Source organism: Nannospalax galili, unplaced genomic scaffold (genome assembly GCF_000622305.1).
Source record: "Nannospalax galili isolate Female #2095 unplaced genomic scaffold, S.galili_v1.0 scaffold115, whole genome shotgun sequence".
In the NCBI taxonomy this organism is placed as follows: Eukaryota; Metazoa; Chordata; class Mammalia; order Rodentia; family Spalacidae; genus Nannospalax; species Nannospalax galili.
This window is the reverse complement of record NW_008340588.1, coordinates 6,539,288-6,560,542: the sequence shown is the minus strand read 5'-3', so window position 1 is coordinate 6,560,542 and position 21,255 is coordinate 6,539,288. Positions and strand designations below refer to the sequence as shown.

General features: G+C 40.6%; 1 pseudogene; it reads right to left on the bottom strand.

Annotated features, from left to right (window-relative positions):
* Window positions 1-11,964: 11,964 nt before the first annotated feature.
* On the bottom strand, window positions 11,965-12,301 carry LOC108490984 (annotated as a pseudogene).
* Between the last annotated feature and the right edge of the window lie 8,954 nt (window positions 12,302-21,255).

Genomic DNA, 21,255 nt, shown 5'->3' with positions numbered 1-21,255 from the left:
TCACAGCAATAGAAACTTACTGAAACTGAGTGAGAATTAGAGATTATGCCATGCTCTTCCAATGCCATCTAGTGGGAGACACAAGTGATTTTTATCTGAGTTTGGGTGGATAATTTGCCATCCATCTTTCCAACCATTTGTTCATGGAAAATCAACAACGTTATGTTTAGAAAAAGATGCATATCAAATTATAGGTTAAAAAATGAAACTAAAACTGAGAAAGGAAAGTATAAACCACGTTGAATGTCACCAATAACTTTATGGCATGATGTGCTTGTTTCCAGCTTATGTCTCTAATGATATCAGCTCTGTGGATAAAACACAAGGCCATTACTGATGTTGGAAAAACATTATATTATGGTATGATGACACATCTTGAATTATTCAGGCAAGAGCATTCTAAGGACAGAATTATGAAGTTTAACTAGAATATAACTTCTTATATAGTGTTTCTGTCTTTCCTATCCTCTACTCTCTCTTTCTTTGCATAATGAAATGTTTCTCTGCTTTCAAGTGCCCTCTAATATCTGCTTTGTGAGGCTGCCCTGTCAGTCTACATACAACATACAGACACACAAAACCCAGCAGAACTAAATTGGTCCTTTGATGCTTCCAGCACTTTGCTCTCACATTTCTGTTGTGCCAACTCCTGAAATAGCATCTAGAGATTATTAGACCTGGTCGCACATGTTGGTATGCTCTTCATCTTTGGATGAAGGCACCACTTTTAATGAATGAATGAATGAATGAATGAATGAATGAATGAATGAATGAATGAACAAATATCTTTATAGAGTCATCACTACTGCTCATTTCTTTCCCTTGGTTGGTGGCACAGGCCACTCACATCCACTGCAGCACCTAGGCTGGGGACAGACGGAGAATTACAGAGTATGCATGAAAGAAAGACATAAAGGGTAAATTGAAGAATAGGGTAGAGCATGTAGAATCTTCTAGAAAGTAGATTGTGGGCTCCCCTTTCTATACCTCTCTCTCTACCCTCAGGCCTCCTCTAACACTACAGAGAAAAAATATGAAGAGACAAACTATCTTATAGTTAGAAACTTGGCTTAGTTCTATTTGTGCAAGCTGGTGGATGGCAATGATGGTTACAGAGGCCTCAAGGAATTGTGTTCCAAAAGAGACAGACACTTTTCTTGGGACTATGGGGAGAACAGTCATCCACTGACTGTTCCAGGCTCTTAAAGGAGCTTCATCTCCAGATTCCCACAGCACTTACCAATGTGGCATAATCCTGTTAGATGACAGGAAGAAGGAAGGAAGGAAGGAAGGAAGGAAGGAAGGAAGGAAGGAAGGAAGGAAGGAAGGAAGGAAGGTCGGTCTTTATAGCATCTAAAAATGTCTTTCACTTCACTATTGACTTGCAATGGGTCTCTTGACTGGACTGCAAGCCACCTGAGGATAGAGGCCATTTCTAATGCCTCCCTCCAGATCTCCTAGGGCAATACATGTAGGTCTTTTGAGCGTGTGTGTGTGTGTGCCCTTGTCTGCAAGTGCACGTTCTGTGGGTGTTGTTCCTCAAGAGCTGTCCATCTTTCTTTTTGAGACAGGGTCTCTCATTGTGTTGGAACTCCCCAAATAAGTTAGGCTGGCTAATCAGAGAGCCGTGGGTATCTGTCTGGCTCCACCTCCCTAGTATAGGGATTACAGGCATGTGCCACCACATCCAGATTTTTACATGGGTGCCAGGAACTGAGAGCTCAGGTCATCATGGTTACAAAACAAGCACTTTACCACCTGAAATATCTCCCTAGCCCATTTCTGGGCTAGGTCTGATAGTAGAGTCTTGTTAAATATTCTGACTCCGGTTAACTGAGAAAGAAATATTTGTTACCTTTATATTATTTAGATTAATTTTCTTTCACATCCACTCATGTTTATTGCCTCTTCTGTCCCATATGCCATACCTACTTTTTCAAGATTTTATTTTTAATTACATATACACATGTGTGGGTATATGCACATGAGTGCAGGTGCCCACTGAAGCCAGATGTGTCAGATCCCCCAGGAGCTGGAGTTATATGTGGTTGTAAACTGCCAGATGTGGTTGGGTTCCTCTGGGAAAGCAGTATGTGCTTTTAACCACTGAGCCATCTCTCCAGACTGAGCAATACATTCTTAAGAGTCCCCATTACTCAGCTCAAAAAGTAAAGTTCAGATCAGAATGCAGGAAGCAGACAGAACTGTGCCCCCAGAGAGGAACTGAAGCTGAATGCATCCACATTCAGAGGACACAGAGTAAAAAGGAAAGGACAGATGAACGGAAATTACATCAGAGCTGTTATAGTCATAAAGTGTGTGGCAATCATACTCCAAATCAAGGTGAGCTTAGAGCTAGCAGAAACCCCGTGATTAGCACTATCTCCTTTATTTCCTAACCCTCCTTTAGACACTGGAAGACAAGTTTTTCTTCAAATGTCACTATGTGAGACACACATGCAATCTGTTAACTATGACCTTAGGCCACAGATGACAAATGATGTGGTCTAAGGACCACAGTTAGGAAGTTGTTCAGAAAAATTTCAGACAGAGAGACCTACCAGCCATGTCCCAGTCCTCATCTTAGAAATTTTCAGAGGCCAAGCTGAAAACTTTGCTGCATGTGATTTCTCTCCTTTCATGTCCAACATCCAGTCATCTGTCTATCGTGCAGATTTGGGAGCAAATTCTTCCAAAATATGGATAATAGCTCCATTTCCCCCAACTCTGGTGTCCCCACCCTCATCAAAGTCATTATCATTCAAACAAGAACTACTGCAACAGCCTCCTACCAGGTCTCCCTGCTCCAGCCCTTGCTGCCCTGGTTCTCCGCTGGCTATTCTGAGACAACAGCAAAATGACCTTGGTAAGGCAGACGTCATATATCACCTAAGATCACAGTAGCTATTGGAATAAGGAAATCTCCAGCTTTAAGTAATATAAACTTTAGTTCTTGCTCACTCATGGTTCGGGCAGGGCAAAGCCCAAACATTTCAATAGATGGAGTCAACAGGCTCTGGAAACAAAGGGGCAAGTGAAACAGGCCCGTCCATTCCTTTGACACTTCTATCCAAAAGTGATCCATAACATGCCCCCTGCTCACATTCCAATGGAAGAATTTCTCCATAGCCTCTCTAGAGGTCAGGGGAGTGCCTGGATGGATGACCGCTTCTAGAGCTCCACAACTCTTTAGTGGCATCTGCCATGTGTTAAAGTGTAAGGCAGGCCTGGTCATTGTCTGCTTATAATATCCACGAGCTTCCCATGCGATTGAGAAATCTAGAGCCCCTGGTTCCTCATAAACTCCCTGTCTCTCTGCTCTCACCGTTCTGCCTCCTGGTCTTGTCTGACCCTTGCTATGTCCCCCAGTAGTTGCAATTCTCCATATAATTGTTTGCTTTTCCTAAGGTAAGATGATGATATTATATGGTATGTGGGGACCTAAGAAAATGCATCTCAACCAGGGGCCCTGCTGTGAATGATCGATGACTCATATTTAAAGTTATACAAAGTCCATACAAGGGTGGACTATGGCACCCAAAACACATAGGTTCAAGTACTGCAGTGACACCAAGGCTATAACTTTGGGTAATGTGCCTTCTCCAAGGCTCAAGGTAAGTGTAACCACTGCTTCTGTGGTTGCTATAAACTAAATGAAGTTGAGCTAAGTACATTATAGAGGGTCTGGCACAGAGGAAGTTGTATGGATGACTGGCCACAGATGCATCCTACAACTTTTTTGTTTGTTTTTGTGTGTGCAGGGAGGTACATGTTTGCATGTATGTGAGCATACATGTGTTGGGGTGTGTGTGCACATGGATATACATGCATGTGGAGGCCAAAAGATTGATGTTGGATCCCTCTTCCACCTTATTTATTGAGGCAGGATTTCTCCATCAAGCCCAAAGCTTGCTAATATGGCTAGTCTTACTAGCCAGCCTACTGTGGGGATCCTCTGTCTCCACTTTCTAAACTTGGACTTACAGGTAAGCCACCATGACAACCAGGGATTTATGTGGGTGGTGGTGGATCCAAGCTTTGGTCCTCACACTTGTGCAGCACATGATTAATTACTGGGCCATCTCCCCAGCCCACATTTTGCGACTTTAGATAAAATAGGATGACACAAACTAAAAGAACATATAAGCAAGTGAATCTTCAATTGAGCAGTGATATGGCATTGGCACATAGTCTGAATAAGCTTCATAGGGCTGCAGAAGACACCATAGCGTGAAGCAAAGGGAATGGACTGACATATGGTAGCTTGATAGATGAGTTATAGCTACTCTGAGCAGTGGTTAAAAGTGAAGTTAGAGCAGGGGGCCTCACTAAGGACCTATTCCAATATTCCTGATGAAAAAAGACTCAGCTGAATGGATTAAACAAACAGATGAATTACAGGAGACAAGAAGTGGAAGGAAGCCACACAGGGAAGTTGATAACAAGAAAACACAGAAGAGGAAACTTGAAGGAGAAAACACAGAAGAGGAAACTTGAAGGAGAAGATGTATTGTGTGTGTCAGACCTAGCGCAATGAACCCTAATTCCTAGATTACATAAAGGAGAGAAGATGAAGAATTCCCCCACAGGTAAGACAATGGCCAAACAGCATCTCCAGAGCAAATCATACTATTGGAACCAGGGTTCAGTGGCACCATTTTGAAGATTCCCTTGTAATCACAGTTAAAGAGAGAATTGCTGGCATCACATTGAAGATTGCCAAGACTATATTCAAAATTGTCCTTTGAATTTTCCATGAAGTTGCCAGTAAACTAGTTGAGGATGGCTATTTCTAGTACAACAGGGGCCAAAGAAGAAGTGGATCAAAGGTGGTTAGAGTCAAAGTCTGAGGTAGTTAAAAAGTGGGTGTCTAGTATAACATTTGTGGTCAAGGATCACAAATGTGAAAGAGAGAACTGGAGTGGCAGACAGAACATGGCCACGGGAATGGTTGGGTTCACCTAGGGCAGTGTGCTGTTGTTACCATGTGCACAGGAGCCCTTTCTCTCACACACACATAAACTTTAAACACACCTCCTTGTCCCCCACATTTCTTATACTTTACACTGACTTCTGATATAGTTTGAATATAATTAATACTCCATGTAGACAGGGAAGATAATAGTTTTGTGGCAGCTAGAAATACATTATTGAGTTGATCTTTTTCAAGAAAAAAAGAATACAAAATTATCTATACAAATATGTATAATTAGGTACAAAATGAACATTTATTAAGGCTAAGAACTAGATTCACAGTGTTACCAGAGTCTTAGAAGTCCAGAACCATTTCTTTCAACATGACTTTAGGCAATTTACCAAAATGCTTGCCTAGAAATGCAGCCTGGTTTCTCTACCCATTTAGAGAATTCTACAGCCTCGGTGATGCTCACAGAGGCCCAAGCAAGTCAGAAACTTGAAGCTCAAGCTTCAGTGTTTCAGTTGCTTCACAGTAAGCCCGCCTCCTGATTAGACATTTCTCGAGTGGCTTCTATCTTCTTCCTTGGCTTCCAGGTAAGCACTAGAATAAAAGACTCCTACACATCCTCCTTCCTACAGACTCACTATGTATGCGTTTCTTGAAGAGGCCAATGATTAGAGAATGGGGCAACTGAACACTGAGCTCCAAGGAAAGCCCTAAAGAATGTAGTAACCCTGGCTAACATGACCCTAGGGTAGCTAGCAGGAAAAGTCCCACAGCTCTTCCAATATATTGCTTACCCTGAAAAACATTGCCTAAGCACAAAGAGTGCCTTAGGGAGGAATTTGTTTTCTGGGATTTCTTGCATTGGTCTCTCTAGACACTCTTTCTTCAGCTCTGCCATGTGCCTCAGGAGAATGACCTAGATAGAAAGATGCCAACTGGCCCCCTTCCTGCCCAGCTCATGGTTGGCTTCAGCCATTGTGAGACATCAGCAGGAGGGTGGGGTGAGTTGTTTCTTCCCCTGGCTCCCTGATGTTGGCAGCATCCTTTGTTTTCAGACAGTCTTTTCTATATGCCTGCTTTCATTAGCATCTGGATATGAATTGCCTTGATCTTCAGGCCTGGGGAGCAGTAATGACTGCTCTGATCATTCCTCTGTTCTAGGTAGTCAGGGAAGTCAAGTAGCTTTTCTATACAAGCATTTATGTAAGTTATCCAAAGAGATGTCAGAAGAAAGAGTTCTGACTCTTTCATACTCTTTTCTTATCCTTAATAGATACTCTTTTTTATACCTAATTAAAATGTTTTATTACATTTATTTATTTATTTATTTATTTATTTATTTAGTGTGCTTGTGGTGGGTAGGTTGTGCATGCCACAGTATGCATGTGTAGGTCAGAGGATAACTTGTCAGAGCTGGCTCTGTCCTCCTACCATGTGGGTTCTGAGGATAGAATTCAGGTAATCAGTATTGTCAGCAGGAACTTTTACCTACTGAGCCATCTTGCAGAGTTGGAGTTTTTGGAGCTGGAGTTGCAGGTGGTTGTGAGCCATCCAATATGGGAACTAGGAATTGAGCTCTGGTCCTCTGAAAGAGCAGTAAGTGCTCAAACTTCTGAGACTCTCCAGCCCCTTGGACCCTAACTATATCATAGAATAATTAACAAAGAGAAAAGAAGGACCTTCTGAGGGTCCCAAAATAATGATTGAAATGAAGTCAACACCTTAGGTGATATTGAGCACCCCAGTCAGTTTATTGTGTCAAATGGATGCTCACAACAAGCATATCTTGTTTTCTTCATTCTAGGAAGGTAGGTTTACTTAAGTAGCCCCAAATGAAAGATTGAGACTGTAGCATCGTGTGTGGAAGGACTCAAGTTCATGTTTACAAGTCACATGCTCCTCCAGTCTGGAAGGACCTTATAAACAAAAGAACCCCTTCTATTAATAAGCTGAGTTGTTAAACATTCTTTACTCAAATGCTTGCAAAGATGTCAGAGTATTACTTTACAATAGCCCAGTCTGTTCCAGAGGCATGTCTAATTGTTAAAGTATGTTGTATAACATCTACCTCTCTCTAACTTTCCTTGGTCTATTGCTTTCTTTCTAATATGTAGAGGTAAGTTTGCTTTTTCTTCCTTATGACAGACATACAGACACCTAAGCATAGCTGCCAACTCACCCAACTCGGTCTGCAGGGGCACTCTTGACATTTTCCTGGTGTCTTGAATGACCTGGTTCATCAAAGCTTCCATGTGTCTATAGTATTCGAAAATGTACATAATACTCCAGTTGGACTCTCATTTGAAGTAACTATATAACACTCAGCTGGGTTTGCCTCATCATTCTTCCCTCACTGTTCAAAAAACATTTTTCTTACTTCTGGGACACGTTTAAAATTAATCCATTCTCTTCACACCCACAGCTGCTACCTCCTTTAAGTAGGCTAAAATTATCTTCCCCTCTCACATCATTTCCCGTTTCAAATGCCTCTTTCATAGCTCCCTGTGGCTTTTTTTCTATCAGATTCCAGTTTCTTGATTTGTTACTGCCTGACCCCAATCATTGTTTTTGCTGCTTCCTGATTTTTTTGTTCTCTTTTCTCCTCCACAACTTTGTTCTCTGTCACCGCTACTGAATCTATTACTGATTTCACACAGACTTTGTTTGAAATATTCAACCATTTTTATCCTTTCTTCAGTTAGAAGTTCCTTTTATATAACTGCTTCATGTTTAAAACTTGCAAGAAACTCACAGAGCAAATGATCTTCCTACTTCAATTCTCCTGAACACCCCATTGTGGTGCTTTGATCAAATTTTCTTTTTTAAAATATTTTATTATTTATTTTATGTGTATGAGTGTATTGCTTTCATGGTTTTTTTTTTTTTTTGTTGTTGTTGTTGTTTTGGTCTTTTTGAGACAGGGTCTCCCTGTAGCCCCAGCTGTCCTGGAACTCACTATGTAGACCAGGCTGGGCTTGAACTCACAAAGATCCTCCTGCCCCTGCCTCCAAGGTGCTGAGATTAAAGGTATGCACCACCACACCCCGCCTGCTTTCATGTATTTAAGTGCACCCATGTCATGCAATGCCTACAAAGGTCAGAAGAGGGTATCAGATCCCCTGGAACTGGAATTAGAATGGTTGTTAGCCATCACATGAATGCTGAGAATCGACTCCAAGTCCTCTGTAAGAGCAGTCAGTACTCTTAACCTCTGAACCATCCCAGACCTTGATCAAATTTACTTAATTAAATACTGGTGTCGAGAATAAGTTATTAGAACCCAAATCATATCTTGCAATGTACCATGAAAGTGTGGAGCACTTCATGTAAAACCTGAAGTATATAGTACTTGAAGTAGCATAGAAATAACACTTGAAATAATATTGATTAACCATTGTTCCACTGAAAGATTCATCATACCAATCATTCAAATTATCTATAAACTCTCATAGAATATTTGTCACAGGGGCCCACTTACACTTTATTTCTCACTGAAAGGGAACCCTACAGTTTGGGTCCTTGCACTTTTGTGCAAATGTCCCCCATGTCTCTGTGTTGAAGGATGGGACTGAGCTAAATACTTAGTGTGAGGCATCTATCTCTATACCTGTACATGCCTCTGGATACAGGCCAAGTTTAAAAAAAAATTCCAGATGGAGATACAAAGACTGCTACACAGTCACAATGTTTGTCTACCAGAATTCCTCAGGGTATATAAATACAGTATTTTTATTGAAGGAGCTCAAAGTCCCCTGTAAATATTATCTTTATGATTCTCTTAACAGTCTCTAAGATGTAAAAACCAGAAGGGATTACACTGTATTTTTGTGAAGAGCCAGTCTTTAATGAAGGCATCAGGGTCATATCCCTGGACTCATTTCCCTTGACAGGTGAATGGCCTGCTTGAAGTCAAGGTCATACATTAAGGTAAGAAAAGAAACCCAGTTTAATGATCTACCCATGAGATCTGGCTCCTTTCCACATGTACAAAGTCAGTCCTAAGATGATGCAGACTTAGAATGCTCATTGAGGCTCTGTCCACATGAACTCAGTGTTTTCTATGGAAACATTTCTGGAGGAAGAATCAACTATAGCGGTAGTACATGAATGCTAATCACCTGGTAATGACCCTTCAGGCCCCATCATAATAAAAGATGACATCATAATAAAAGACTAGGTTAGCAGCAAACTTTGAAGAATTTGTTCCATATTCCAACAGACACTCTGATGTTCCTAAAGACAACTAGTCATATTACTACTGTCCCTCTCCAGACATTAAAATAAAAGTGCATCAGTTTGCATTAATGACTCCCTTTCTTCCCCAAATCAATGGGGTTTTGGAAGAAGGATGTAAGGCTGTGACCAATGGAAAGAGCTTTCCCCAGCTATACAAACACACTGTGGGAGGCACCTTCTGACGGGCACCTTTTGATAGGCAATACCTACCAAGGCTTCTTAATTTTTTTCCACTCAACAACCCTTTTTTGCCTGAAAATTTTTTACACAGCCCCAGGCATATAGATATATTTAAAAAGTATGCAAATTAAATATTTTGTGCAATAAATCATAAAGAAATTAATCTTAAAACAATTCTTTGGAATATACATAATTTTGCCTTTTATTAAAGATGAAAGCAAATTTGTATACTAATGAGATAGATATTTTGTGTATTTTCACACAAAGAATTAAATCTTGGAGGCTAGAAAGATGGCTCAGTGGTTAAGAGCACTGGCTGTTCTTTCAGAGGACATGGGTTTGATTTCTAGCACACATGGTGGCTAACAACCATTCTTAACTCCAGTTCCAGGGGGGATCTGATGCCCTCTTCTGGCCTCTTTGAGAATTGCATGGATAGGGTGTACTTGCATACATGCCGGCAAAACATATACATAAAATAAAAATCAATCAAAAAAATTAAATCTTAGCTGAATAAGTAATACTGTAGGACCTAGAGCATCTTCAGTGTTTTCCAGAGCTCATCAATATTTTGATTTTATAAATCAGTGCTGATTTTATAAATCAGATACTAAAATGGCAGAAGTATGTTTAAGGTCACTGCAGAAGTTGCTGGACATTTTGTCCTGATCCAAAGCCAAAACTCAATAATTACTTATGAAATTCAAGTTAACAGCTCAAGTACAAGTTTTTAAAATCAAACATTCTAACATAATCACATCTGAATATATACACATCTGAATTTGATACATTCTGAGGAAAAACAGCAGGAAAATATTAAAAGTCTTTGATTTCTGTAATTAAACCATTATGTTTCTAAAAGAGCAGAAATCTGTATGCACAATAAAAACACTACAATTCATAACATACAATAGTCTTGATTCAGAGTCGTGGTATCATGTAGTGTTCTTTGATGTGTGAGTAAACACAATGCAAACTGAGAGTATACATTGTATATTCAGATCCAAGTTTCAGTGAAGGTATGCCATACAACACAGGTGAACACTACCAGGAGTACCTGGGATTCATTACTCATTTGATTCTTTATTCTTTCTTCAGCTCCTCTTTTCCCCCTCCTCCTCTTCCTCCTCCTCCTCCTCCTCCTCCTCCATCTCCTTCTTCTTCTTTTTCCTTTGAATCAAGGTCTCATATAATAGCTCAGGTTAGCCTCAAATTTGCTATGTAGGTAAGGATGATCTTGAAATCCTGATCTACTTCTAGCCTGCCAAGTCCTAGCTGAACTGAGCACACATTTGAATTTTCATTTTTGCTTATTGAGTGTTCAGAAGTTCAGAAACCTTCCACTGTTGCTAAATTTTCCACAACTCCCACATTCAGTTACAGAATCCATGTGGAGTCATGACCCATAGTTTAAGAATTTGGGTTCTGGAATCCTGACTGTGCATCCTTGTTTTACTGTCCCACCAAGCTTCGACTTAGTTTGTCCTTGGATAACCAATGTCTGTCCCCAATTCTAAGTTTACTATTCTCTTTTCTGACTGGCTCTTTTAAAGCTAAACTTTCATAGCTATTTGCTCTACATTCCTGTTGGCTTTTTTTTTTTTTTTTTTTTGAGACAGGGTTTCAAACTCACAGAGATCCACCTCCCTCTGCCTCTTGAGTGCTGGGATTAAAGGTGTGCATGACCACACAGCCTTGTTTGCTTCTTACTAAACCCCTCTTTCTCCTGATCCCTTCACATTTTTCCCCTAATGCCCTGTGGTAAGCAATAAGAGAGTATTCCATTCCCTGCTCATGATAGAGTTGACATTCCCTTCCTTTCCATATAATTTCAAGACCACTTAAGGAAGCACTAGGGTTGATTAAAAAAAAAAACAAGAGTGAGGAGAAGATGTGGCGAAGAGCCTTTGGTGCAGTTTCTCTTGGAAGGAACAGGAAAGGTAAGGCATGGAAACTCTGTCACTGTGATAATACCTGAGAGGCACAATTTAAATGAGTGATTTTTGACTCAGAATTTCAGCCAATGGTCACATAGCTGTGTTGATTCTGGGACAGTATGTGGTGAGATGAGAGCACCATGACAGGGAGAATGTGGTAGATCAAAGTGTTCACCTCACAAAAGGCAGGAGGTAGAGAGAGGAAGGAGAAGGGACAGATATATCCTTCAAAGGCATACTCCCAGTCACCTACTTCTTCGAAGTGGGCCCTCCATTTTAATAACTCATTCAGTAGGAAATCATCAATGAGCTGACCCATTGATAAAGCTGATGTCCTCAAAATCCAATTACTTCTCAACCAGCTAGGGACCAAACCTTCACCATATGAGCCTTTGGAAAGGACACTTCATATTCAAAATCACAGCATTCCTCCCCTGGCCCCCAAATATCTCACATCCATTTCGTACTGCAAAATGTATTCAATCGATCTGCAACAGTCCCAATAGTTGTTGTTGTTGTGCTTTTGACTATTTTCAGTTATTACATGAAGGATTTACACTAGTCCAAGTTAAAAGCTGACCCCACATGGTTACATTATATAAGCTGTGAGGCTTTTTAAACTTGTGACAAGGGACAGAAGGGAAATTCTACTCATTGCAAGGAAATCCTCACTTAAGCTTCAGGCACTTAAAACCCATGAACCTTCAGTGGAATGCCCTCAGCCAGTCCAATCTCTTATCAGGAGATATGTTCTTACGCTGGTCACCCTGTAGCTGAATTACTTCTCCATATTCTGGATGCTTAATTACAGTACCATTGCAGGTAAATTTCTTCTTAAACACCTTCACTAGTTTCTTTTCCTTGTAATCATCAGTGATTCCTTGGACAGTAGTGGGGTCTTCCTGATGTTTCTCTGTTGAATTCTTCTATAGGCATAATCCTCAGCGTCAGCAGGAATTGGGTCATCACCCTTACTTGCATCAGCAAAGAAGTAGAAAGAGCAGAGATTCTGGATAGTGGACATACAATGATTCCTTTTCCTTGGTGGCAACAGCCTGTGGAAGGTGGCTACAGGAGAAGGCCGGCAGTCGGGACAGAGCTTTGGGAAACAAGAGGGGTCGAAGGGGAGGAAGGAGAGTCCTTGACCGTGGCTCAGTGACTCAGGTCAGTCCCAATAGTTTTAAAAACTCCATCATTTCTCAAAAGTTCAAGTTTGAAGTTTTCCCTGAGACTCAAGAGAAGCACTTAGCTATGAACCCACATTAATAAAAAACAAGGTATATACTCCCAACAAATATGATCCAGGCTAAACATTCACATTCCCCAAAGAAAAACAACAGAATAGCAAAAAAAAAAAAAAAAAGGGGGGGGGGGCTGAAACAAGATCAAAACCAAGGAGGGTAAACTTTAAACCCTACAGCTCATGACTGGCATATGGGTTATATGCTGACATGGTATGAGCTCTAAAGGGCTTAGCCAGCCCAGCCCTTGTTGCAGACCACATGGCCTCTCTCTTAGACTGGTTCTGCTTGATGCCTTTAGCCTTCTTAAGCAGATGCTCCACACTTCCTGTCACCTCTAACTTCTCCCCTGAATCTTTTTCTTTACTTTTAGGGTTTCATGCAGCATCCTGCCAGGCTCTGCTTGCAGGGCTTCTTAACATGCTATATGAAGTCCTCCTGGCTTTCTCTTGAAATCTGGGTAGAAGCCTCCATGACCCCATAACTCTTGGATTTTGCATACCTGCAAAATCAGCACCCTGTGGATGACATCGAGATCTGATGCCAGTGGGAAAAGTAGACAGACCCATTGGGCCTGCAACTATAGCAACTCAAATGCCTGGGAAGCAAAGCATTGTGAAATAAATCCTAAGGAAAAACACAACACAGCACAAGCACACACGAGCGCGCGCGTGCGCACACACACACACACACACACACACACACACACACACACACACACGAACCTTCCCTGTACAAGCAGGGTGCCCTAAAGATGCTTGCTTCTCAAGCCTGCAATGTATGGGATCTTGCTGGTTCCTAAGATGCCCTCAGCCATGTTTCCTATTGCTTCAGGATGGAATACTTGGCATTTGTTTTTTGGGGTTTTTTGTTTGTTTGTTTGTTTGTTTGTTTTGGTTTTGTTTTACCTGATTGACCTGATGTTCCCTATGTAGATCAGGCTAGTCTTGAAATCACATGAATCTGCCTACCTCTGCCTCTTGAGTACTGGGACTAAAGGTGTGTATTACCATACCCAGCTTGGCTACTTTTTAATGGTACAAATTTTTCCAGATACCATTATCTCCCTTAGCTCCAGCTTTAGATGGATATTTCTGAATAAATTACAAATTTTCAAGTTTTTTTTCATGCATTTTTTGGCTTCTAATTCTTACCGTGAACTTGATTAAAAACAGCTAGGAATACCTTAAATTACCTAAATGTTGAATGTTTGCCTTAAAATTTCTTGTCAGATTAATTAACCCAATACCTTTAAACTCAGCCTTTTACAAAGTCTTGGGTTGTAGACAGTTTGCCCATGTTCTTTGTCAAAATACATGACAACCAGTCAAATTCCAAATAGCTTCTTTAGTCCCAGCATAAACTTTATGTGCAAACCTTTTCTGTCCATATTGGCACTCTAATCTTCTGAGCTCCCACCAGAATCACCCAATAAACTTTGCTTAGCAGAATTCAAGTCTTTCTCTGTCCTGCTTCTTCAAATTTTCCCAGCTTCTACCAACCAGTTCCAAAGATTTCTGAACTCCATCATCAGTTTCCTGTTAGACTTTCAGCACTGTGACAAATGACTGAGTAAACAGCTTAAAGGAAGGGAAGAAAAAACATTTTTTTTTGGCTCACAGATAAAAAGTTTCAGCCCATGGTCACTTGGCTATGTTGCTTCTGTGCCAGTGGTTAAGATACACCATCATGGTGGGGATCATGTGGTAGAGCAAAGGATTATCGCATGGTGACAGAAAGCAAAAGAGAGATATGAAGGAACTAGGGTAGAGACCCGCTTCCAACAATGCTCTACCTCCTAATTGCCTATTCAGTATGAACTCGTCTATGAATTAACCCATTGTTCAAGTCATCCTCATGATCCAGTTGCCTCTCAATAGTGTTGCCAGCTGAGGACCAAGTCTTCAATATGTGGACTATTCAAACCATTAAACAAGATAAATGGGCTTATGATTGACGGATTATTTCAGCAGACTCTGGAGCGGAGAAGCTCTCTCTAGTTACCGTGGGTTTTGAATTAGTTACTTTTCATATGAAAAGTGTGCTTGCAGGCATGACTTTTACTACCTTCAGGAACCAGCTGGTCCTGGAAAAGACAGTCCCACCAGATTATCAAAATATCAGAAATACAGAAAATAAAATGGTGTGACTAATACAGATAAAAGAATGTACAGGTTGACAGGTATATAATAAAACAAACAGCAAAATGTTCATTGAGACTCTAGATGTTAGGTAAATGAGTTTCATTATCAAATTCTCCTAGTTTCTGTAGATCTAGAAAAAAATTTTTGAGGCAGGGTTTCACTATGTAGCCCTGGCTGGCCTAGAGCTCTCTGTGCAGACCAGACTGACCTGGAATGCACAGAGATTCATCTGCTTCTGACTCCCAAGTGAGTGCTGGAATTAAAGGCATTCACTGCCATACCTGGCCTGATCTGGAAAATTTTATAGTAAAAGTTGATTTTAAAAAATAGTTCTTTAGATACCTGACCTCTTGCCTAGTCGTAACGCAAGGCTTTTCCATTCTTCTCACCTGTTTAGACTCCTGGCCTGCTTGCTCTCAACATTATTGTTGCCTGCATCTCTTAGTTCTGATATTCAAGCAATCATCCTCATCAGCCAACTCTTGATGCCACAGAGGCATCTGACTAGCCATGGCTTATTATTGCCATAAGGTCACTGAACAGGCAGGGCTAGCCCAAGGTATAATGTGAATTAGGCGAGTTCTGTATTCAATGCTATCATATCTTTGTATACCTTCACACTTAGACTATTGTATAACACAAATCTGTGTTATATACATGGAATTGTGTGCCTCCCCCCAATTCATATGTTGAAGTCCTCACACCTCAGAAGGTTTATTTGAAGATAGGAGCTTGACATAAATAATCAAGTTCAAATGAGGACATTGGAGTAGGCATTAATCCAATATGACTGATGTCTTTATTAAAAGTTGAAATCTGAGCACCAAGACACACACGAGGAGAAGACTGGTGAGCCAGGGGACTCCTGAGGCTGCAAAAGGTAAAAAGAAAGGCCTAGAACAGACTCTTCCTCAACACCCTCCAGGGCCCACTAACTTGCTTTGGGAGTATGGCCTCCAGAATTGTGAGATGAATTTTTAAAATATTTTATTTATTATTGTATGTGTAGAAGTATATTGCCTACATGCATGTAAGTGGACCTGTGTTGTACAATGCCCACAGATTGGTAGAAGAGGGCATCAGATCCCCCAGAACTAGCATTAGGACAATTGTTAGCCACCATGTGGGTATTTGGACTCAAGCCTAGGTCCTCTGAAAAAGCAACCAGAGTATTCTTAATTGCTGAGACAATTCTCCAGCCCAAATTTTTGTTTTAAGGACTAGTTTGTGGTGTTTTATTATGGGAGCCCTAGAAATGAATACAGTCACTTTTGGCCCTATTCCTCTGTCCTCTGTGTTACCCGGCCAAGGCTGATTATTATGGGCAGTGTCCTGGGTTATCCAACCATCTGAACGTTAATCTCCAAAGTACCTGTACCTCAGTGAGTTATCAAGGAAGAGCTAAGATCTTAAGTAAGTTGACATTGAGCCTAAGAGTAATGACTGACACTGTCTGAATATGTCATAACTTCTGGAGACTGGCCCAGATGCATGTTAACTCATAAGAATGACTCCCTAAGGTTGAAATATCAGGAAGCCAAAGAGATGGGAAAGAAAAATAATCTTGGGTTAAAGAAACATCTCACTGTTCTCAAATCATATCAGTTGGATAGGGTTCATTTTATTTGGAAATCTCTGTACTGGCAAACAAACAACTTTCTCCCAGAAAAAGGTACAGATCAGTACACACAGTTCAACAGGCAAATGCCTGACTTCCTTCAGGTGGTACACAGTATGCAGTGGCATTCTAATTAGTCCATTAAACTACCCAAAGCATTCGTGTGGGCATAGCTAGCCTTTCATTTCCTTGCTTCTTGAGCTAACTCTGGGATTGCTGAACAGAACGGCAAGTATTAAGATAATTTTCCAGTTCTGTTTGCTAAAGGAGGGGTAAAGTCAAGGGACTAACCTTGTCTCAACTTGCAGAGAGGTGAAAAATATCAGCCTAGAGGATTCTAGACATCTGCCATGCTTGACAAAGGGAAAATATGTTTAAAAAAAAAAAAAGCAAAGGTACAAAAGAGAAGTGACTATTTCCCGTAGCTAAGATTGTTATTATCAGTAATGATTGTCATCCAATTTTAGAGAAAATATTTCCTTTTTTCCCTTTTAGACAAGGTCTCATGCAGCCCAGGCTGGCTTCAAACTCACTTTGTAGCCATGACTGGCCTTGGACTCCTGATCCTCTTGCCTTCTCTTCCTCAGCGCTGAGATTACAGGAATGCACCACTATGCCCAGATTCTAATTTTAATTTTTAATATGTAAAAGCAATGTCTTAAAGAGCAAAACAGAGTTTCTAGTTCATTCCACTGTTTCCAAGAAGGTTGCTTGAATTTTTGCTGTGGGAATAAAGAGTAAGTGTAGCCTTGCCATCTGAGACACCATATTGGATTCGAATATTGGATTTTATGGCACCTCAGGATGGCTCTGTGAACACAGTATGCATGATGCTTATGTAGATAAGCTCCTATTACACAGCCTGGGCAGAGTCAAAACCATGTAAGTTCCTGGTAAGGGCTTTAAAAACTTGAATCCTCTCTCTTAAAATTGAAGAAGCAATCTAATGATCAGGAATCTCATCTGAAGGTAAGTAATCTATTCTGGTATGATTTGGGTCTTTTCTGCCCAGTGAGCCCAAAGCTATAAGCTATTATAATGGAAATCTTATCACTAGCATCTCTCCTTACTTCCTTTTAACACTTTCTCTGACGTCCTCTGCAAAGTGCTATGCTCCTCCAGGATCCGGCTTCTGTCCAGAGAAAACACCTGCAGTGTCTTAGATGAGATCTATAAACCTATAGACTGATTTCTGGCCACTCCTTTTCAAAGGTGAAAACTGAAATTGATTAGCAGTGCCCACATGACTTAAGCGGAAGGAACATAATCTTTGAGTATTCTAAGAGTACATTCCATGTGCCCATTGTATAAAGAGAAGCAAATTAATGGAGACATTACCTAAGTTTTAAATAAGGAAACTAAAGACAGAGATTTAAGTTAAGAGTTGGAAATAGAAATAATAGATGGCAATAGAAGTCCGTGTCTTACCTCATTAAGCATGGAAGAGAAAATAGGCCTCCAATTTTTGAAGTGGCTACTTTCCAGGGGTCCCTGACAGTATTTGATTGGTTGCCTTGCTTCTCTTAAAAATATCAAATCTGATGACCAACCTATTCAAGTGGGATTTGGGGGCGTGGAACCTGTTTCTAGGAGGTACCCCACTCCAGTGATTCTAATCTTCCTACTGGCTTATTTCTCAGAGTGATAAACAGGCCACAAAGGCATTAGTTTAATAAATTTGGGACAAGAGGCCTGGGGAGATAGTTTAGCTGTTAAACTAGTAAATAGTTTAAACTACTTAAAGTATTAAACTCAAGACCTGAGTTTGAGTCCCAGAATTCATGATTTAAAAAGAAGAAGAAGCCAGGGCTGAAGAGATGGCTCAAGGAGTAAGAGTGCTTGCTTCACAAGTATTAGAACCAGAATTCGGATCCCAGCACTCCACATAACAAGCTGAGTGTGGTCCCATGCACTCCTGTAACCCCAGCACTGAGTGTAGGGAGGGAGGTGGAGACAGGAAGATCACTGGGGCTTGCTGGCTGCCAACCTAGTAAAAAAATGTGAGCTCTAGGTCGAGGAGAGACCCTGCCTCAAAGGAATAAGGTAAATAATGGTAGAAGAAGACACCTGACACTCCTCTGGCCACTACACACAGGCACAGGAATATATACCCTCACATATATATGTGCATACAACACACACACACACACACACACACACACACGGAGTGGGGGAGGTTTGGTAGAGTACACTTGTAATTTTGGCTCTGGGGAGGTAGAGACAGGCAGATCCTTGGGGCTTGCTGGCCATTTAGCTAGCCTGACCTATTTGGAGAGTTTCCAGGCATGAAAGACCCTGTCTCAAAAAAAAAAAAAAATGTATACAGTCCCTAGGAATGATGTCTGAGGCTGTCTTATAACTTCTACATACACATACTTGCACCTGCACCTGCACACACATGAATACACACACAATGGTGGGCAAAAGGAGCCTTTAGAGATGATTTAGGTAGGGAACCTCTTTTCTTTCACACACAGGATATAGGCCGTTGTCAAAGCACTCACCTAGAGTCACTCAGATGGAAGAATATTAGCTCTTTTTAGAGATGCTAAGAGCTAAGGAATTGCTCACCCACAAATGTGCTATAATATACAAATTATCTGTTTTATTAACACGCATAAGCATTTCCAAAAACAGCAAGGCAGAAAACTGTTCTAATAGACCGCCACTGTCCCATGGATTTCTACAGAATTCAGTTTCCTAATCTGGTGTCTATTATTTCCTCCTTATCTGTGATTTTTCATTCCATGACCAGTTACCTACTGGCAACTGCATTCCATATATTAAATGGACAAGTCTAGAAATAAGCAATTCATAAGTTTTAAGTTGCATGCTTTTCTGAGTAATTAAATCTTGCACTGTTCTACTTGTCCTGCCCGAGACCTCTATCTTCATCTAGTATATCCATACCGTGTTAGTACTTACCCACTAGTGACTGAGCAGCCATCCTGGTGTTCAGACTGGCTATCCTGTTATAGCTGGACTTGTATTCAAAGTAACTCTTTTTAAAAATATTTTATTTATTATTTTTATTTTTATGTGTATGAGTGTATTGCCTTTATGTATGTGAGTGCACCCGTGTAGTGAAATGCCACGGAGGTCAGAAGAGGGTGTCAGATTCCCCTGGAGCTGGAGTTAAGGACGGTTTGTAGCCACTATGTGAGTGCTGAGAATTGAACCCTGGTCCTCTGCAAGAGCAGTCAGTGCTCTTAACTGCTGAACCATTTCTCCAGCCCTGTGTTCAAGTAACTCTTATTTTATTTAATAATTGACCCCAAAGCACAAAGTACTGATGCTGGCAATTTGGATATGTCCAAGAGAAATTCTAAAGTGCCTTGTCTATATGAAAAGATGAACGCTCTCAATCAGGAAAGAAAAAAAAAGTATCTGTTGAAGTTGTTAAAATCTGTGATAAGAATGACTCTTCTACTTGTGAAAAGAAAAAGAAAATTTGTGATAGTTTTCTGTAAAACTGTAAAAGTTATGGCCACAGTTTGTGATGAGAGCTTAGTTAAGGTGGAAAAAGCAGGCCTGGAGATGGGGCTTAGTGGTTAAGAGTGCCTACTGCTTATGGTGGTTTAAATAAGAATGTCTCCCATAAGCTCAAGTATTTGAACTTGGTGTTTTGGGAAGGTCATGGAATCTTAAAGAGATATGGCCTTGCTGGAGGAAGCATATCACTGGGGGTGGGCTTTGAGAGTTCTTAACTTTGCCCTGCTCTGAGTTTGTCTTTGCAGCAAGTGATTGAAGATGTAAGCTTTCTGCTCTGTCTGCTTCTTGATGTGCCTTCCCACCATGATGGACTCTTATCCCCTGAACCATAAGCCAAGTAAACTCTCCCTTCTATAGGTTACCTTGGTCATGGTGTTTTATCACAGGAACAGAGTAACTGAAATACTGCTCTTCCAGAGGAATCAAGTTCTGTTCTTAGCACCCGTGTTGGGTGGTTCACAACTGTCTATAACTCAGCTCATACCCTCTTCTAGCCTCTGCCAGCCACACACACACACACACACACACACACACACACACACATGCACACACAAAGAAAAATAAATCTTGTTTTAAAAGATGGAAAGGCAATAAAGTGTTAAAGATATGAACAAAGAACACATTCCAAAAGATGGAAATATATAGCATAAACATAGTGTTATATAAGGCCCAGTACTAGATTGTTTCCCCACAGACAGGAAGGAGCTACTGTACTTTGGGAGATTTCTCATTAGCCTCCTTCCTTGTTTTCCTTTTCTTTCCTTTCCTTCTTTTCCATTTATTTTCCTCCTCTTTTTTACCCTTTCTTTTCCCACCTCCCAATCAGTGATAACTTACTCTCTGTCTCATGGATTCTATACATTAGTATTTAGCTTAGGACGGCAGTGCAGGACCACAGTCTGTCCTTTTAAAAACATATTTCTTGAAATGTAGCTCGCATATCATAAATTTGCCTATGTAAAGTGTACAGAACAGGGCTAGAAAGATGCCTCAATGATTAAGAGCACTGGATGCTCTTATAGAGGACCCAGGTTCCATTCCCAGTACTAATATGGTTTCTAACAACTGTCCATACTCCATTTCCAGGAGATCTGACTCCCTTTCTGACCTCCATGAGCATTGCACAACACAGATGCATTTACAGTACATGCATGTAGGCAATTACATTCATATACATAAAATAAAAATAATTTTAAAAAATTAATTAAGTGTACAGATAAATGATTTTTAATAGTCATAAGTTGTGTAAGAACAGAATTGCTGACTAAACAGTATGCTGGACATCTTGAAGTACTCCCAAACTGTTTCCCAAACTGTTTTCCAAAGCACATTTCCATCAGCAGTACAAAGGCAGTATCCATTGTTCCACATCTTCGCCAGGGCTTATTATTCTCTACCTTTTTATTTCACTCATATTATTGTTTTGTTGAGACTGTTATAAAATGGCTAGTCTTATTCACAATGAATGGGAAGGAGGCAGACT